The sequence below is a fragment of the Bombus terrestris genome, chromosome 3, assembly GCF_910591885.1.
Source record: "Bombus terrestris chromosome 3, iyBomTerr1.2, whole genome shotgun sequence".
NCBI classification, from domain to species: Eukaryota; Metazoa; Arthropoda; class Insecta; order Hymenoptera; family Apidae; genus Bombus; species Bombus terrestris.
In genome coordinates, this window is record NC_063271.1 from 365,913 (window position 1) to 387,399 (window position 21,487).

Sequence of the window (21,487 nt, forward strand, 5' to 3'; positions counted from 1 at the left end):
TTCCCTTTCTCCGATCGTCTTTTTCATCCGACGATCCGTTAAATTCTCGCGATAACGTGCTGTGATTACCAATTAAATTAATTATAACGAAATATGACTTGCGTTATTCACGCCTTGTTATCATCGTTAGCATTTGTCCAAATGCCCTCGAGTTAGCTACCAAACTCGATAAACAACTCAGTGCTATAGAGCATGTACGTACAGAGAAGATAAAAAAAAGTGCTGCTCGAGTTTGAAAGCTTTCGTGTGACAGGAAACTTGGAAAAGCAACGCGTTAATACGATAAATAGAAAAAGGAGCCTTCGGCAATGGCACTGCATTGAGCATCCGTAACATGCAGTGAAATGTAAATGTATATGTATATACATATGTATATGTAGAACCGAGAGGCAGGTAATTGCACTACTGTCTGTTTTCTTCGAGAGCAAGCAAAGTCGATATTAATCTGGTTACAGGGGGTTAAGAGATTATTTATCAACGTTCGACAACGAATAACGACAGATCAAATCAGATAGAATAAATCGGATAATGACAGATGAAAGAAACAAGACGGATCGGGACAAGTAATGTATGTAACGTTTCATTTTGAATGTTAGCCGACCTAACGTAAACACATTAAAAATGAAAAATCGAGAGAAAATCGTCCGACCGAACGGATGAGCTTTCTAAATCCGCCTACGTGCAAACTCTTTTCTTTTCATGTGAAAAACCGCTGGAAAAAATGGCTAGTAAAATGCGGACGAAAAGTACACTCCACGGATGTGTGAAAGAACGCGAACTGGCCCGACTGCTTGCCTCCTGGATTCGGGTATTATTACATTCGCGACGAGAATCACGTGTACCATGCATTTTTTGCCAACATTTCGCTGATTTTCCGTAAAACGGAGTTCGCCTTGTTTCAAGAAAAATCTTCTTATTTAGCCGATTCGTTGGAAATATTTGTTTGGTCCTTGAGCAAATATTGCAAACATTACGATGTGAAGATCTATATGGAAGGGTTAATGGCTAGCGTTCGTTAACAGCGCATATCCACCGCGTATAATTCGTTGGTACAACCTTTAAGTCAGCTACACAGGTTCCGGTAGACCTATGAGCGGGCGTAAGATACATAGGTATGCCTTTTCGGATTTACTGTGATACCGTGTCGTGTGTACGACACAACTGTACGGATATTTTGACTACAGCAAGCGGCCTGCCTGATCAAATACAAAAAATTGTTCGATACGCTTGTCGGGTCGCTGTAACAAATACGTGCTTAATAAGAAATCTTGTGGCTAGAACGTCGTCTGCCGACGTTACGATCGATCGACCAACTATGAAAACTAACGATTTTTCAATATATTATATAGTCTATATTGTAAGAGTTATAGATACATCGTAAACTTCAGAATATATGTGCAATATATGTATTATATGTACGTATGTATGCGTGGCACGATGATCAGGCGAAACGCGCGCGGCTATAACCTACGACACGAACACGTCGATGTTGGAGGTAGTGTTCTGCTTGGTAACAGCGAAGCCTAATGAATAAAGGAAGGCATAATCCGGCAACAAACGGAGCAGCGAAATATTTCGATATTCCTTGAAAAGTTCTCTTCTTGTCAATCTGAAAATCTTTATCAATATCAATCTCGCAAATTACGTCTCGCTTGATATTCGTTCCTCGTTTTCTTGCGATATACTCAAATTTTTCTTCTAACGATACATTTCGGCCTAACTCGTATCTTTTTGCAGAAAAGAAATTTCCAACGTCAGCTACCACCACTACGCCATGCTCCTGCTGTTCTGCCATTGTTGATGTTAGATCCGCTCCATTACAAATAGAAAATCCTAATGTTCCAAGTATTTCGAAATTTATACACCCTTTTACACTCTCATCTGCCTTGTCAACCTTGCCTCGAAGGAGAGATTAGGTTCGTTCGGACACTCGAGCGAAAAGATCATACCGAGAGGACAAGCCTACGATAAAGCTTGATTCTTCAAGCTAAGCGAATTCAAGTCAAACGATATACTCGGTTCTACGGCTACCAAACAATGGTTGTTCTCCGGGTCAAATAATTCGAAACGGAATTTGTAAACCAGGGCTGGCTATCCTCGAACATTGCGGATCCAATTCAACGTTTACCGTCGTAATCTAACGATCGTGCAACATAAGGCAACATGACGCAACGTAACACAACGTCTGTACATAACTGTTATACGCGAGAATATTAAAATATATTAAAAAGGCTAAACCGATTCGAGATTCAAGAAAATTTGTTCAATGTGTTTTTCCTGACGTTCACGTTGCTTGTTCGTTTACATGCTAGTAAACACGCCTCGGAAGCTAGTCCTTGGAGAATCGTTGATGCATTTATCCATGTGGTAACGATTGACATAATAGCGTAACACGTGTGTGAAACATGTGCGATGCCGAAGGAGGGATGCTGATAACTTGCCTATACTATGGAGAAATGCGTTTGAAGAACGGTCTTCTCCCATCTAGCTTCTTTACACGTTACGAGTTCTCCAAAAACCAGTACTTCTCTGTTCCTTCTTTCAACGCAAATTTTCGTATTGCACACTTGTAAATAGAATTTCTTTCCCATCATGCTGTTTACGGCAGTGAAATTTGGTTCTAGCGCCAGATGGCTCGTGTTTCCGATATAAAATAAAAATCGGCAACTTTCGTACAATAGAAAATAACAAATTGTGCGTTTATTTCTCAAACGAGACGAAGACGAAGGCCAGGCGAAGACTTGTTCAAAGTTCTGTTTCAACTGATTGATTCTCACATAAAGAAGATACGAGAAATTCCCTAAAAACATAGTTATCCTTTCAAAGATCTTCTAGCCACTATCATCCTAAACAAATTCAATTCTGACAATTGCAGCTGCGCGTCTTACATGACTCATAAATGCAGCAATAAACACTGCGCGCGTGCTAAGAATGCATATAAATAATTAATCAAATTCAAGACATAATTTATGCACCGCTGTACGCGCGCGTGCAGCAAATAAGTTTCAATTTCTTTCTATTTCTCTTCGCTTTATATTTACGTATCTTGAAAAACGGGAAACTAGAAAGAAAAAATAATTTAACGACGAAATGAAAGATTATCGCTTTTTCAAAATTCCGTCTCGCTCTTTTCGAACGAGGTGAATAAATAAAATAGAAAAATTTGTCAAAGGAAAAGATCGCAAAATTGGATAACATAAAAAGACATTAATAAGCGACATTGAAAAATCATCGTAAAATGGGCAAGGCAAAATTGCAAAATTGCAATGCTTGATCTGTTTTGCAAGGAGAAATTCTGACTCAACAAATTCTGTGGTTAATCGTGCCACTTTATTTCTAATTCCTTTTGAAGATAAGTCTCGCAGTGCATCCACTATGAAGGTGGATTTATGCGTATTACATATTCGTTCAGGGACGGAACGATTACGGGTTACGGCACGGTTCCGCTCATTGTCAGACATTTCTATACCGACAACAGTCGGTAAATCGATCGGCATGCCTATGCAGCGCCGATCGGCTTCCCAAGCGAAGAGACGTCCGTCTTGGCACTACCGAGCGACCGCTGGCCGTATTGGCAAATACCGACGCGGCCTTACGTCTCACACACGCGCGGCAAGGTATTTCGTGTCGGAAGTTATCGGAAAGCGTGTCCAAAGTGTAAACGCGTACATTCGGATAGTACACGTTATGTCGAGTATCGCGATTCGGACATTTTCGATGGAACGACAAATAGATCGGCGATATTGTTTCTCACGTTTCCGCCAATACTTCTTCTACTGCTTAATGAAATGTATGTGTATATGTGTATCGTTCAAAAGCTGTGACACTTACGAGAGATAAATGTGAAAAAATTATCGAACGATATCCACTGTACGACACGAGACGGAGGAATATCTTATTCTTCGTACCGTTTTCAAGCAGAAACTGACATGCACATTCCGACTCCGTGTCTGTTTGGGCAGAATCATGTCGTAACCGGTAATCGCTTTTTTTTCTTTCTTTTTTTTTTTTTTTTTTTTTTCAATTGCGTATCTGAACGGATAATATAAACCCATCTTAAGGAATGCGCATCGTATAACGCAAGTATTAACTGGTTAATGCTGTGCTGGCCAATCGTCGATACGAAACCTTTAAAACACAATCATTTTGATAGATTCATGAGCATTTCTTTATTTCGATAGATCTTTTAATAGCGACTTTTCCTCTTGCAATCTCTGGAATACGTAGCGATTAGTAGTTCATTCAAATATTAGACCAACAGCGCATATGGCAAAACTGTACATCGATTAGTTAAATTACAAGAGTAAAGTTATCAAAAATGATATTCACCATGGAAGAAACAAGCCAATTAACCCGATAGATTATTTGAGATTAATAACGTACGTGTTGGAAAATTGTATCGGTTGCATCGAATCAAATTCTAAACGCGTATCGTTTTACCATAAAAGAAAAACGCGAGAAATGAGAAAGATTCGCTGAATCGATCGAACCAGTTTGAATATCACGCGCAGCAATAATGAAAAGAACGAGAGGATAAAATTGCCGGTGAACAAGAAGAAACGCGAAACGAGAAGTATCTGCTTTATCTGTGTAGAGGTTCGCTTCGTTTAATTAATTAGCAACTGGCCGTTACGAGCAAAGCCCTTGACATTAAGTTTGCTCGAGACGTGGCGTTGTGTCGATGGGGTTCACGGTCGAAGAACGTGGTCGTCAATTTTTCGTCCACATGGAATAAGAGACTAGGATACCACCATCTATCGCACTGTCAATCAAATCGCCGACTTTGTTCTTCCAACGCCTTACAAACGGCCGACCCCGTGTAAGGAGAAAGTCTACTCGTAAAGATGGAGAATTTCATTTCATACTTTTTATAGGCTATCGTCGATAGCTTTGCGGTTAATGCTACGTTGTTAATTAACGATCAATGATTAACGAGATGCTGCGATCGTCGATTTCAAGTCATTTCGTATAAAGCCAGAGACCAGAACAAGCGAGTCGAAAATAAAAATGTTAACACATTGGATGACTTAAGCCTGTGACCTTCGTGCTGCTGTTTATTGAATCGACCGACCGCCTACTTTCATGCACTTGCCATGATCTCATCTCTGAATTCCTTCTACGGTATGTTTTATTATACATACATATACGTAATACGATATCCGCAATAAGTAAGTAAATTCCATGCTTAACGAATATCGATATATTGCAGACATATATATTGGGCTGGGCCCAAGGGTTATTATGTAGGTCATGCTGGAATGTTCTTGTAACGATAACTGTCGCGACGAGATTTACCTCGAAGCATGTGTGGAGGCCAAGTTCCATGTGAAGGGATCTGGATACCATGATACGTACGTACAATTAGTATATGATATGTGACCATCAGTAGCGTATCGGTAGATGTACGTATACACACGCGTTTCAAGCAATCGAATATCTCAACATTTATCTATGCGAAACAATATCCAAATTATATTGTATCAGTTAGATATAGTCGCGTGTGTGCGTCACAAATAACAATTTAATCTGTTTGTAACGAACGTAAGCAGAAATAATCATGTTTTAATAATTAAGCTTGCATAAGGGAAGATATTTTTAGAAAATGTGACTCGAAAGAAATACAACCGATCCTATTTTGACATTGTAAATCGAAAGAAAGTTTGGTACCACGATTTCGCCATATGAATTTTATCTCTCACATAATAAACCATTCTTTTAAAGCTATGTGCTAATCTTGAGAATGAGGTTAAAAAATGTCGTAAAAGTTAACAGGCAGTAGAAGAAATTACCTTGTTAAAAAGGCTGTTTGAATTTAAAACGTTCGTTGCCTTTTCCTTGGTTTCGTAGGGCATACATATATAAGTATAGTAAGTACATAGCTATACGTATCTAGACGCCTCGGAGACAGAATGCGGATGTAACGATATTCCTTCCTACGATCTGGCGTCTCGGCGTTTCAACCGCAAAAAATCACGATACACGCCCGTGAAATGAGTCATAGGCGCCAGCGGTTCACGTACACATACCGCGCGTACGATATGTGGTGGAAACGGAAAAGTTTCATTATGTTCGTTCGGCTCGCTGACAACGAGAACATCGTGATTTATCGTTACGTGAGAAAAACACGAAGGCACGAAGGCTCGAAGGCTCGAAGGTTCGTTCAAACAGGCACGTTACTTCTGTCACAAAGTTATTAATAAACACCATTCTGTCATTGCCATCTGTGCAGCCATGATTGATCCACCGTTCGCCTTTAAAATTTAAATGCCATCCGAAAAATATCAAGGGAGAAAATTGGACGTGATGCGATACGATATAACTCGTGCAAATTTCGTCGGTCCAATCCGAACATATAGTCACACCCATCTTAACGATCATTTTGTAAGAGTATTTTGAATCGAGCGCCGGCCAATTCTATCAACATTTCTTGCTTTTTCGAATCGATGTACGATCGAAACTCGATTATTCGAATCACAAGGGGACGATTGAAATCTACGATTGGTCGTTCGAGTTTCTCATCTTATCATTCAAGAAACAGAAATTCCACCTACAGAGATTGTGTATATATACATTCCTTATAAGCATATCAAATCGAATTTTAAATAATGAATATTAAATGCAAAGCAAACAAAATTTTCATTTTTGTTTAAAACATGTTTCGTTCGATAATTTTTTATAGATGAACGAGAATCTGTGTATAGATGAACGAAACGTTGTGTGAAATGCGAGCCACGTATGAATAATATGATAGAGAAACGGAGATGCGTAACGAATCAAACGACGGAAACCGTTGGTCCGGGTGACGAAAACTACGTGCGAGGGACACGGTACAGCGGGTCACGTATTACCAACGATAAATGTATGTTACGAAACGATTTTTCGTTGCAAGTAAATATTTATATATACGTACAGTACAGGTATATAGGTGTTTGTGCGTGCGTGCGTTTATGTATATGATTCGTCGGACAAGTATGTAATATACACAATCTATAAGATAAAACTGTGGTCTTATAGAAACATTGAAACTACAGATATTTAAATTATCGATCTAATTCGACGGCGTCTCGACGTTGCACAGATCGCGTTGTAACACGATCGTTTTTAGAGAAACGATTAGTTTACCTGGCTTTCGATTTCACGGTTCAACCCGTTTTGCTCAGGCATCAACGAGAAACGAGCATTCCAAGGAACCATCCAAGTCTTCCGATAAGGTAATGTCGTAGTTTTATCCTAAACTCGAGTATGCTCGACATACACAGGAATGTTGAAAACTGCACAGAATAAGTAGCTCACTGATACTAATATATCACAAGCATCGTGAATTCTAAATGTACCCCACTACACTGGTAGGATCGGTTTTCTTGAAATTCGTAACCGGTCGCATGCGGCGGCTGTTCGGCAAAGAAACGATCGAGACGATGAAGATCGTCGGTCGAGCGAATTTCTGTCGTGTAGAGTGTCGCAGAGGAAACAATTTCGAGCGGAAACCGCGCAGCAGATTTCCTTGGCTCGAAACGGACACGTTGACAAACCAAGAAAGGAACGAACGGACAACGCGACGCGACGAGACACCGAACCGGAGAGAGCAACGATACGTACGTCCGGAGCGCGTGGCGTGTGCGCATCGACTGCTAACTTCACCCAACGAGCATCGAGTACGATCTCTCGTCTTTCCATCCTAGTCGCACCGACGCGACGTGCGTGTCCTGCACCCGGTCGACCTTCTCTCTCGCGTTTCTTTATCTCTGCCTATCGTTACGTCTTCTCTTCTCCTCTCTTTTCTATACAGTTTCGTCCAGCCTGCTTAGGTCTTAGGTCTGCTTAGGTATCTCTACCATACGAGATATTCAATCTTCCTTTTTCATATTACTTTGTTTCTTCTCTACTCGCTGCTTTCTTTGTGTCGACAGATTTTCGATCTTTCTTCTCTCGACACCACCCTCCCCCCACACCCATCCCCAACCCTTTTTAGTCCTTGTTCTACTAACGATAAGCGCTCTTGTGTGTTTCATACTCGTGCTCCCACGTTGACAGAAAGATGCATCAACTGTGTTCCGTTCCTACCCCGTTTCACGTAATACATCCCCATTTTCGTGATCGGCCGTTATTCGCGCGTTCGACAATGCCGCAACCAGAGTAATACAGACGTGAAAATTAATTTGATTTTCATAAGAAAAGAACAATACAAGTTTATAGTATGTTGTCGAATCGATCGATTCCTTTCTTTTGAATCCTATATGTAATTGAATTTCTCATTCGACGATGCATAATGTTAAACGAGAAACGAGAAAAGTTATCCTTCTTAGCGTCCAAGTTATTCAAAAAGTACAAGTAGAATTTCAACCTTTTCGTCATGTCGATAAGAACGATTGTTGATAAAAAAAAGTCTCTGCGAAGCATTTTTCCGACAACTATCTTACAGATGTAAATTACGTATACGTAATTAATAATCGTATATAGATATATGTATTCTGCAGACATAATAATACATTTCGTCAAGTATTCGGCGTAATTTGTAAGTTATTATACAATGTTATAAAATACAAGATATAATTATTTATTATCCGTTATTATTATTATTATTGGAGCTTGTCCGTGAAACGACCAGGCGGCCTCCTCTTATATTTTTATTTATCCCTTTCTCCTTTCTTTCGCTGTATTCTTACGGCCGACTTTCGTGCTATTTTCTCGACCAGTTCGTTCTTGCTCGGCGTAATAATAAAATTCTGGACGGAACTTGTGCAGCGAGTGGCACGATCGTAAAAAACACGATCCGCGTGCATTTCCACTTGCAGTAACAAAATACGTACCTTATGATACATAAGTGTATGTATCGAGCATCGTCAGGGATTCATTACGTAGAACGTTGCCGAACGAATCGTTTTTATCTGATTAATTTTTGCCGTTTTACCAATTGATCCATAAAACGCGATATTGTAGACGTTCGTTGATATAGGAAAACTCTTATTTCGTTTCTATTACACATGACTTTCTCTAAACCTTGAAATGTTTTAACGACTTTTGTAGTAGGATACAAATATACGCTCTATATCATCTTTTCACGAATGTTACCGAAATACATACGTACATACACGCGTATATCAGATTACTTAAATTTACTACCGATTTGCATTAATGATATTCTACTATTTCTAATATTTCCATATATCGTTTAACATTTTAACTCGACGATTCTTAACTAAACAAAATAAATAAATAAATATAATTTCATTTTACCACGTGGATAACGATCTCGAATTCTTTCCAATTCAGAGCGAATCATAGAAACACCCAATGACTTCGCAGAACCGTAACGACTTGCATAGGTATTAGGTATTAGTTATCGTGGTTGCGTCTCGTCCCACAGAATTTCTGCTCGCAATTTGCGTATTAATGGCGTCCCGCGGAGGTAGCGCTACAATGACTTTAGCGGGTGATAAACGACATTTTACGACCGCCAGCCGTAGTGGTTACTCCGTCGCGTCGTTGCGATTAACGGTAGGTAAAACATCGATGCACCCTGTGTGACTGCGCCATGTTTCGATACACGCGTGTACATTACCGTACACGCTACGGAGCATCGGTCCATGCTAAATAAGAACCTAATAGGGACGGCGAATCATTTTCATTCTTGCTAGTCGCGTGGGAACAGCGAACGTACATTAAGGAAGGCTACTCTGCTACGCGACGCTGCTTTAATTGCAGGCGAGAAATTATATCTACAATTTGTAGTAAAAATCGTGAATTTGACGCAGTGCGCAACGTGAATGAAGGAAGTTTTTTCGGAAATCGCCGTTACTCTGGTCGCATTTTCGTTGTTATTCGAGGTACGTTATGAGAAACACGTTATGACAAAGAAGAAAAAGAAGAAGAAGAAAGAAAGAAAGGAAAAAAGGAAAAGAAAAAAAAAAAGAATGGTGGAGTAGCTTAAAAATGAAAAAAATTATAATGTTGGTACTAGGTAGCGCAGATAGAGTATTTCAGTGCTAGGAGTAAACGAATAAAGCAAGTATCTAAGTAAAGTAGGTACATATATAGCTATAATATTTTAGTATTTAGGTAGTACTTATTAGTATTTGGTAACATTCAGTGAGCGATAGCACTGATTCAAAAGAGACGAATTGGGTCATTCGATGAGACATCGATCGCTTCTTGATTACCGATGTCGGGGGTCTTTTTTCTTAATAAAATACGACAGGTACGGTTCCCCGTAAAATTAAAGAGCTTTAAGTAAGTTATCATCTTGGGCGTTTCGAATTTTGCAATGTTCCAGCGATTTTACGAAATCTGGATGCAACTAACTCGTCGTTAATAATTATTGTGCGATAACGATAAGTTGCAGAAAGTATGTGAATTATCCAGATGTTTTATCGAGTTATCCGATTATGTTAAACCGTGATTTTAACGGGCGAAAAATTCTTTCTTCTACGAGAAGCAATATTCAAATTGAAGATCGTTTGCCTGAATTTTTCTCTCACGCATACAACACTGTCCAATACTGGCTATTGTTTCTTCAAAGTCTGTCTCAGCAACGAACCCAATTTATCTTCCAAGTCAGCGAAAACGTAAATAACCGACCAGAAGCGTTTTACGGAGCCAAAGGAAGAGCGAATGATACCGGGGAACTTTTAATCGAAAAACTTGGAACAATGCGTTCTCGCTGCTTTTAACAATAAATCCGATCCGACGAAAGCATTTTATTATTCTGTTCGTTGCGTCGCGTCGGCTCGGTCGAATCTCATAATTTCATCTTACTAGCGATCAACGACTCGGACCACGATTATTTGTTCCTTGGAGTTCGGTGAAAACGCTCGGCTCGTGCGATATGACACAGGTTGTCAGGTTACTTGATTTAACTCGTCAGAATCTTAATTTAACAACGCTCTTGACTGTTGCTTTCTTCTTTTCTAATTCGAAAGATAAAAGTTTCATTGCGTCGTTTTGATCTTCTAAATATTTTATCCTTCGCCGATATCATTGATCCATACGATCGTGTCGACGACGGGTTTCAGTTGGATAATCGTGTAGTTGTACCGGTGAAAGATGTTCGAATCTCGATACTGTTCATACGCGTCCCTAATAATCGCAGAAAAATGAATTAAACAATGATGAATTAAACAAAAATGAATTAAACTTGGCCGGTAAACGTGTACGGCGATAGAGATAAATAATGAAAGATGTTAAACGGAAGCAAGGCTACGAGCGAGAAAGACGAGGGAACATCGATTCTCGCTGGGAAAATATTGTTCCGTGCACCGAGTGTATAGAGAATTTGCAAGCGAAAATACGGCGACGAGACGCAACGCGCGACACGAGCCCTCGCGAGAGAGGAAGCCGCGCGACACTGAAGAAAAATGTTGTCGTAAAACCAGCGTAATGAACACGAGGCCGAGGCGAGAAGACACGGGTAGGGGTGGAGCGTAAAGGGCTGTATTACTTCTTTCCGGTCTTGGCCGTGTCGCATATATCGCGCACGATATTATCCGTTTCCGATAAAAGCGTCCCTCGGAGAGAAAGAGGAAACCACGGTATCGTATATATGCGTATCCGTTTTATACCTTTTTCTTGCCGCAAAATGCGCATAGATTCGTTTGCTGCGCTGCAGAAATTTGAAAAGTAGAAATTTAACGCGCTGCGGTGTAAAAATCGTATTTAAAGAAACGTATTATTTTTAAAGCGATGATCGTTGGACGCGTGAGAAAATAATAGGAATATTGCAGATTGCATTGGTAATGTTATTAATTATCAATAAGGTTGCCCTTATATCCTTAAGCGCATAGTCGATGATCAACGCGTATCTGTATTTCTTAATTAATAATTTCATTCAAATTTACAAAAGAACAACTTTCAAGCTGTTTTCTATTTCCTTTTACTAAATTTATAGAGAAATGGCTTGATCGCCGGCGATATATCCTAGTTTGGTTGGTCTAGACTATAAGCGGAGAGAAACGGCGGCTCAGATATGAACCTCTTTTACGTTTCCAGACCAATCACGCGGCAGACGTTAGCTTCGATCTAAACGAGCTTTCGAGGCTTTTCCGAGGAGAAAACACCCGCGCTGGGGCTTGCTTGTTTGCGCAAGCATACAAACCTCTTTTATCAAATTATAAATGGTGAATTATCTTGGTGAAACGTTTCCCAATTATATACATTGTTTTAACAAGGTGAATCGATCCATACGATAGACAAAATTTTTCAGTGGCAAGGAATTAGTTTCACTTGCTGGAATTAAGTTGAACTATTTTCAAACGGATCTTTTAGATGGCAAACGAAGGGAATTGGGTGTTTCGATACGTGTGAAATAAATCCGAAGGTGGACCCGGATGAACGCGAGGCAATCGGGTTCAGCGATTAAGCGAATAACGGAGAACAAAGGGGGAAACGTATAGGCTGCGATTTCTAGGCGAAACGGAAACAAAGGAGGATGGATGGATGATTCCTGCTCTTGCCTTGGTATTGTATTAAAGGTAGAGCGAAATGGGGCGGTGTCTGAACATCGTTAATTAGCACGTGTTCCAACGTCCCGGAGATACTCGAAGCATCTGGATACTAACTAGACGCTTCATGCCGTTGCACTGCATTGGCTAGGTTCGATCGCATCGGTGACACGTTCATCGTTCTCCGATGTGCTTTGTTTCCGGTAAACAATGGCTGGCACAATCGGATAAGTTAACTCTGGTTCGGAGGATTGATACGGTACAGCGAAGATCGATGATTCCAATTTATGTAAGTAAGTATACATGTATTCGAAGACCGCAAAATTTATGTAAATTTCACAGTATCGATCGTGATCCCCAAACATGGATTAAAAAAAAAAAAAATCCAAAATTTTGAAAATAACAATACCTATTATTACCAATCGCTACCGCCGTAACCATGTAAGGATACATATAATTGGACTTTACTTGACGAATACAGGACACGTTCAATAGATAAAGAATCGGTTGGCCTATGATTTAACAAGCATCGATTCCTCGTACGTCGATCCACTCGGACAAACAATAACCCCCGCTAAGAACAATAACAAGACTGCTCGAACTCTCGCCATCTCCGCTCGAACGTCTCGCTCGCGGTTATGATCCAATAAACTGGTGTACATTTCCCGTAATTGGAAAGAACATCGAGCCCTGAACATTTCGACGAATCGCTTGATATTGCAGTCTGGCATTAGGCTGATTCAACCCTGTGTGGATAAAAGGAGATAGCGTGGGACGAATATACGGATGAGTCAGACTTTCAGAAGTTGATTCTCGTTTGGCAATCCATTTATGTATTTCGATGTACATTGTTGTACATGTATCCACCCACATTTCACGCGGTATTTCATTCGACGCAAAGCCGTTACCAGCCGCAGAACGCGACTATATTTGCTTAGAAGGTGGTGCATCGAGTAGTTGATTGTACGAGGGTTGCTTACGGAGAGCAAATACGATATCTTCTGAAAAATATTAACTCTGAGATATGATATTGTTGCCGCGTCAGTGCAGCAGGCGTCCGAGTCCATTGGAAAATGGGATAGAATTAATGTCATCCATTTTCAACCGTATGCTTGTTAGGATATGCGAATTAGTTAAGACGCGACAGTTGGTCTAAAGATCGTATCGATCATCCGATTCAGACGACCGTACGTAACCTACTATTAACCACTAAATCTGACTCTAAAAAGGACAATTTATGGAAGAAATTGAAAAAATCAAACATTTCACGCGACTGATTAAGATTACCGCATCGATCTCTAGACGGTTACGTAAATTTTTATGTTTTACCATTCTCTCGCAATTTATTATTCTATGCAAAATCTCTTTATCATTCTGTGCAAATCTCGCAATTATCATTACTAATTTCTTCTTCCAAATTTCATCTTCCGTATAAAACATATGGGAGGGATAGTAGAGATAGAGAGAGAGAGAGAGGGGGGGTAGGGGGATGGAGGGGGATGGAGGGGGAGAAATGGAAACAAGGGAAAGAAGATGTGTATCGATTGTTTGGTTAATCGCTGAAAATGATTCGCGTGAAGAGGAGTGTTCTAGTGGCTCTTAAAGGAAAGAAAGAAGGAAAAAGTAATCGCTTTAATGACGTCTGTAATTAACGCTGTCATTGCGTTGCTTGGTTTAATGACGTTGAAGAGCCACCGTTTTCCTTTGGCCGTACGTTTTCTTGAGTTCGCAAATGGCCCAATGCGAGACGGCACCGTCACATTCGGCGAGGTAAGGTTAACTCGCTAATTAATGCAACTTTAGTTGCACACTTGGGCAAGATTCGAGGCTAAACGCGAGGCTTCTTCTACTCTGGACGAAACGATGCCAGTATCTCTCAACTACGTAAGTATTCGTTAGCCGCTTTAATTCTTTGACCGTCTCTTCTCTTCAATCTTCGGACTTGTGTACTCGATCGTAGTTTATCTTTCATTTCCTTGGTTAACGATTGCCGGGGGTTCGGACGCGTCGCGTGATCAACCATCGAAATTGGCATACGTCGTGTGTAATTATCGCCTTTAAACTTTCGTACTTTCGTAGCGGTCACGTTTCTTCTCTGTGTAAATTGCAATAAAAACAATTGACGAGACAATTCCTTGAAAGTTGCCGATTTAATTTTGCAATTAAGTAAACGCCGTCAGAGATTTTGCAGGAATAGAAAGACCAAGGTAATATTTTAGCGATCGATATCGATGCGTAGAATATCCGTAAGATAGGTTTAACAACTTGGTATCGTACCGTGCCGTAAAAGAGCTTGTGTAACCCAGGATAGTTAATTTGTAATTAACAGATAGTTTTCAACGTCCCGTAACAAAAATTCATTTCGTTTCGTAATCCTGTTAGCTGTATACGTTCCTTATTTATTGCCGATAAATCCACTAACGCTATCCTCGATAAATGATATAACGAATAAACGATATAAACGATCGTTAAGATTATTTAAACGATTAGATTATGTTGTTTAGTTTCGAAGAGTCCGAATTATCGCATGGTAATTGCGAGGAATATAAGCGCAGGATCGTAAATCCTGGTAATCGTGCCTTGGTAGAATCTCAACGTTATCATTCTGCGAATATGAATCACAATACCAGTTGGTAGATGTAGTTACGCCCCGTATCCAAGCGGCTAAACGAACTATAGCATTTTCTTATCTTCTTTACGTGCTTATCGTAATATAATGCTTATCGCCAATATCTCTACTGCATTTTTATATCGCAAACTGTATATATCTACGTATAATAAGTACACTAACTATATATACAGTATACGTATATGGGCACACTATACGTATGTACGCACACTAATTTTCCGAACTAATTATCTGCTTTACGTGCCTAAAGTCATTTGCAACTTTCATAAGCTCGAAGATTCAATTATATTGTACCACTTCACACGCACGATGTTATTGCCATTTAAGCCAATCTTTTCTATTGCGATACGAATAAAGTAAAATTGGAAATTTTCTTCAATTTTCCGACTGCTAACATGTATTTTTTATATGTTAGTGGTGCTAATATGTTCTTGGTAAAACTTTTACGATGGCCTTTTTACATTCGTCGTAGTTCATCAGGAAAATACGGAGAAAGGCATCCTCGGAAGGTGCAAATACATTGCTTACCTGTCCCCTGCAATCCCGGTGGCACGGCGTGGTGTCTAAATTGCGCTTTGTGTAAATAGTGAATGCAAATTTACTCGACTAAGCTTAACGACTCAGGACTCAGGGTCGTTTGGCAGGTAAAGTTTTCGTGTGCGAACATAAAAATGTAGTTGTGTAGGTTGGTAGAAAGTTGTGTTCGATCGGCTACCGAATCCAACGGTCGACCAAGTGGTTGACTGGCAAGCAATTTTCTGGCCCCAGTTGGCCAGAAAGTTAGTCGAACCGTCGATTTAGCTAGTCGAGTAAATTTGCAGTTACACGAAGCGACTTGGTAAAATTTCTCGCCAGTCGGCCGCCTACAGTGGATCCGTCTGTAGCCGTTCTAAGTCTCGAGTCCTAAGGCCTGTTACTTATACAAGCAATGTATAGTTTATCGCGTCGACGCGACACCATGGCTCAACTAGAGACCGCTCTCTTTCTCTTTCTCACTCTCTTCTCGTTTTTCCTTTTCTTTTTTAACGCCGCAATGTCAAAGCGTCTTCTCTAGAATACGATTACGTACGTCTCTTTTCGTCCGAATTTTCCAACTGACAACAGAGCATCTCGTAGTAACATATCAAAACCTTGAACACAAATTCTATCATAAAACATAATTACACCGTGCTGAAAAATCAAATTTCATTGTTATAAATTCATCGATATAGGATACGAAAAATAAAAGTCGAACGAAATGCGATCGTTGATCGATCGATCGCCGACCGAGTCGAAATTAAAAATTCGTTCGTTGCACGATTCAACAAGGATCGTGTAATGGGAAAAACGGCGGATTAATCGGCAGTCGTTTATTCGCTTCTTCCCCGATGCGTTTTAAAGACAGAGTGTTCCTGATACGTCGCGGTGGCGCGCCACCGTTGAATCGCACAAACTATTCAAATCTGACCGGGTTCAGAACCCCTGAGGTCACTGTCATTACCGATCATCGTATAGATACAGAGGCACAGGGGCAAACGTAGTATTCCAGAACAATCCGCACCTGCGAATGCCAACTATGCCCTTGTCGATCGGCTACCTATCGATTATCGAAGATTCCCGATAACATTCTTCGCTCGTGATAGATTTTATCGTGGTTCGGACTAAGCGGATTTGACTCGGCCGATTAAACACGATAGGCCGAAAGACCATCAAGGATCTCGTACTTTGGTTGGTTTGAAATGCGATGATCGAGGACCTCCACGAAGAACGCAAATTTAAATTCATTGAAAAACTAGCGCAAGTGTATTGTCTCGCAGAAGATGTATATTTACCTATGGCATTTTGTAAATAAATTCCCTAGCTCCTATTTACTTTGACCTTTATTTGATTGATTATTTGATGATTTGATTGTTAAGATGAAGCTTTCGTGATTCCGAATAATTATCCGTCATCGAAATATCTAGTTTGGACAACGCGTATAATTATCGCTAGTACCTGCAATCAGACATCGTTGGTATCGTCGGGCAACGAGCAAAATCACTATTAAAAGAAGAAAAATGAAAAGGAGCTCGATCCATCGAATCGAATCTTTGTATTATAAATTCCCCGCTGCGTGTCACAGATCGAGCAGAACGAGGGAGGAGCAACACCGCGAACAATTAACGAGTCTCTCGTGAAATTAGTGCGTCGCGTGTACTTACCATCGAACGGTATGTGCGATTGTTTGTCACGATTTTTCTTTTTTCTCTTTGTTTAACAAACCGATTGCTCCTCGCGTTCCTTCTGCGTGAAATCAAGACAAAGACAAAGAGAGGGAGGGAGGGAGGGAGAGAGAGAGAGAGAGAGAGAGAGACCCGACAGCTCTACGATAATTAATCTCATTAGCGCGGAGGATTCGCGGACTAATGAGATGCCAGCGCACGATCTTGCCACGACGCGACGACACACGTTCCCTGATATTTTTCTTTCTCGCGCCTCTTTGATACAGTCCCCACGGGCCAACCAACCATCGCCCATCTCCAGCCTGATGTTCGCCAGGCATTTTTTAACGAGCAACACGCCGTTCGTTTCAACGCGTAATTTTTCTTTTTTCTTTTCCCTTCATCCTCTCGTCGACTGTTGGAAGAAACTTTTAATTAGTCCCAGCGAATAACGATTTCTTCGATGTTTCACCGAGACGTTCCTAAGCTTCCACGAGTAACCATAGGATCTGCAACAGTGAGACACGATGAAAAAAATCGAGCATAGAAGGTAGGATGGAACCGGTCCATGGTTTCATCTTCTTTCACCTTCCTTCTCCGACTTAGAAGACCGGTCTCGGCCCGTGGACCGCTCTATCAGCGTCTACATTCCGCAACCAGTAGAGCAAAATTCACTTGGTTGGAAGTTGCTGCATGAATGAGAATCGACAACTGAAGAACCGAACACACGTAACGTTGGTGATGGATAGAAAACGGGAGAAAACGCAAGGTTTTGGAATGCCAGGTGGGGAGAGGACACAAGGAGAGAGAGAGAGAGAGAGAGAGAGAGAGAGAGAGAGAGAGAGAGAAATGACCTACAATGGGAAGAAATGGGTAAGAGACAAGAGGAAATAGTAAAAAGGACACGAAGGTTGTCCAACTCCCTTTTCCATTTATTTCTACCGCCAACACGGCTCTGTTCCACGGTCTCGCTTCCTCTCTCCAACCCCCAACAAGGAATTTCGCATTTCTTTAACCATTAAACAGCGTCCTAATACCTCACGGTTTACGGTGACTTACAGACCGTGATATACAGCGACAACTACCGTCACCTAAAATCGTTGCTCCTTTTATCGCGTTGCGAAATTGTTCAGGCGATACGTGAATACCATTAAGGATACGGCGATATCGTTCTCCGTTTACCTTTTCTTTAGTCTTCTTATTTTTCCTCCCGTTGATTCGTTAATAACTTGATCACAATTGAGACTACGGAACGTGTAAAACGCACAGAATAGATGAAAGGAGTAGGCATTCGCGTGTTCAATGTAATACATAGAATGGCATTACGATTAGAGTAATGAGTAAGTAAGTAAGAGAGCATCGGCGAAATTCTTTTTCAATGAAACTCTAGTCAAAATATATATAATAACAAATTTAAGGAAATAATGTGGATGTAGATCGGGCGTAGCAATGTAAGATGCAGTAAATTCTTATAAATAAAGAAAAATTGGTATGCCGATTGGTCTCTAAGTGTGTTTTTGCGCGTTATATCGCAAACTTAATTAACGTTCAAACGTTGTCCATTCTATCTGAAATTCTGAGAAATACGAATTCTTTCAACGTTCTGTGCGTACGCATCATTTAATAAGGCTAAAAATTTAACAAGTTTGGTTATCTTGCTCGAGTAAATTTTCATCGCGTATTACTTAAAGTAACTGTTACAACAACGAGAAGAAATTACTTTGAGATGGAAAAGTATTTCGCGAACGTGAAAACCCTACCCTACGTACGACCTGTCGTCGAAGCTATTCCCCTGGCACGTTTCCGTCCCCCCTCCCTCCCCTTCCCACCGATACCCCCGAAACCCCGCGGGGAAGTGTAAATGCACTTTGCCAAACAGCCATACATATTCTCCTCTTCTCGCTGGAAAATTATCGGTGCGTTGACGTTAAACTCTTTTCTCGCGGAAAGCGGATCTCTTGTAATTTTTCACTACCGAGGAGCGGAGCGACGTAAAGAGTTACGCCGATCCGTGTGCCTTGAGATTTACCGGGCAAACTTGCCGAATAAGTATACTCTAATAATAAGTCGTTCTAATGCCAACGTCAAGTTCGCCTTTACAGCGAAACACAATGTACGTTAAACGATTAAACGGTCGACTACTTTCTCCGTACTGCTCGTACAAATGGCGAGATTCGATTGCTCGCTTGTCAACAGCGTGCGCCATTGTTCTCCGTCTACGAACGGTATCGTATTCGTCGCGTTTGTTTCGTTGGGCAATTTTCAGCGGATCATACGTTGTTTACGTAATTTTTATTTATCGTTGATAACAAGTTTCTATACTTGAAATTATCGATCTTTGCTTTATATGGAAATTAAATACAGTACGATATAATAAATGTCAGCGAACGAAAATTGTATAATAATTTATTGTCTTAACATATACCAACTACAGCCATTTTTTAAACGTATCTCTTGAATAAAACATGGAATCGTTGGATAAAGGAAGACATTACGTAGCAAACGTATGTTGCATCACGTAGCAAATGTATGTTGTACATATATCTAATATGTATGTAAGGGAAAGAAACAGATAGGAAATAGACAAGGGAAAGAAAATAGATATGGTAGCAAGAAGAAAGTATTTAAAAAGAGAAAAGAAAGTAAAAGTAAGGACAGTAAAGTTCATTGAAAGAGACTTATATCGCGAGGCTGAATATGTGACGGCTCGTTGCCAAAGTACTAGTTCCGAAGCTTTCGTCTATCGAGGATCGACGGATACTGGAAGGGGAGAGCGAGCGAGCATGGAGCAAAAGTAATTGAAAAAAACGAGGACTCTTCTATAACGTCTTGATCAAAGCAGGCAGTGGTTTACACCCTGCGGCGCGGCGTGTAGGGCTACCCTCGTAAAACAAGCTTGCTACCCTGCGATTCTGCTCGATGCGTTACATGCTCGTGTAGAAGAAAAACGCATGGTTCGTAACGACGTGAGCAAGAAAATGCCATCGAACGGAACAAATTTACTCGGCCTGAATTAGAAGCTGAACTAGAGGATGTACCAAATGTCTATGCCCTGTTTCCAAGCTGATTCATTGTTATCTCGTTTAAATTACTTTTATTAGGTCATCCCATAAGTTCGTGCCGACTTTTGTGTATACATTTCATGTGTTTCGATTTATAAACATACGGTGATAAGGGACCAATGCACTTGAAAAATGGGAAGAAGTTGTACAACGAGAGGGAGATTACATTTTTTCATGAAACTGAAAGGTATGTAAACAATCTTAACATAAATAACTGCTCGAAAAACGGAACGAACTTATGGGATGACCTAATACGTTGAAATTTCGTAATCCTGCAATTCGGAATCTTTCTCATCGAAAGTTGTACGATAAACGTTTTACGACAATGGTGAATCCATCATTAACGAAAGAATCGAAGCGACGATATCTTTCACATCCAGCGAAATATCGATTAAATATTTCGATATTGTAATAAATGTTTCAAGTATCGTGTGAAATTATTCTCAATTAATTGGCAGTCCAATTTTTTAAATGAGAGCAGCTCATAGATAATCCGATATCTAGATACTCGAAATAACGATAAATGTCGGAAAGGTTTGGAAATTTGACATATTCAGAATCGCAAGATCGAACGTTTGAAGAAGAGAGGAAGAAACAGGCAACAAGTTAAAAAGCATGCACAAACGAATATTTTCATTAGCCTTGTCGATTAGAATTATCTTTTCTAGCGAATAATTATTTTATGTAGCCCCGTTGAAAGGAATTTAGCTTTTTTCCAAAACGTCCACGATTAGTATTTCAAATAGAAAATGCCTACTCGTGAGAGTGTTGACTGCAACGAGTTCCATGAATGCAGATTACACGGCCGCGTCGAGTCGGCAGGATCGCTTTTTTCTCTAAGAAAGTAGATTCATTTCAGAAGAGACAGGAAATAAAGTTGAATAGAGGAAAAGCGTCTTGATAAACCCATATTCCGCGCTCTTATTACCTACGAATATGTACAAACTAATACCAAACTAATTCGACGTAAAACTATTTACTATTAAAAATACAAATCGTACGTATAATCTTTTATCATGCTAAACCGTAGCGTATCCTATAATAATAATAATTTTATCCTATATCCTCGTGTTATTTGTTCTTTTTGTTCGTGGCATTTTTCAATTTCTATTTTGAGAATCGGAGTAACTGAAAAATCTATCTAAGAATCTGCTGCATTCGTGTACTTGCGTGTACGTA

At 40.2% G+C, this 21,487-nt stretch overlaps 1 protein-coding gene across 13 annotated transcripts in view; it reads right to left on the reverse strand.

Annotated features, from left to right (window-relative positions):
* LOC100647525 (guanine nucleotide-releasing factor 2) overlaps positions 1-21,487 on the reverse strand; it is a 65,350-nt gene that overhangs the window by 26,507 nt on the left and 17,356 nt on the right. The window contains exon 1 of one of the 13 annotated variants that reach the window (XM_048404309.1): positions 7,123-7,645. The exons of the other annotated variants lie outside the window; for them this stretch is intronic. The gene's annotated coding sequence lies outside the window, so the exon portion shown is untranslated. Of the gene's footprint in view, positions 1-7,122; positions 7,646-21,487 lie in introns of those variants that run through there. 13 annotated transcript variants of the gene reach the window in all.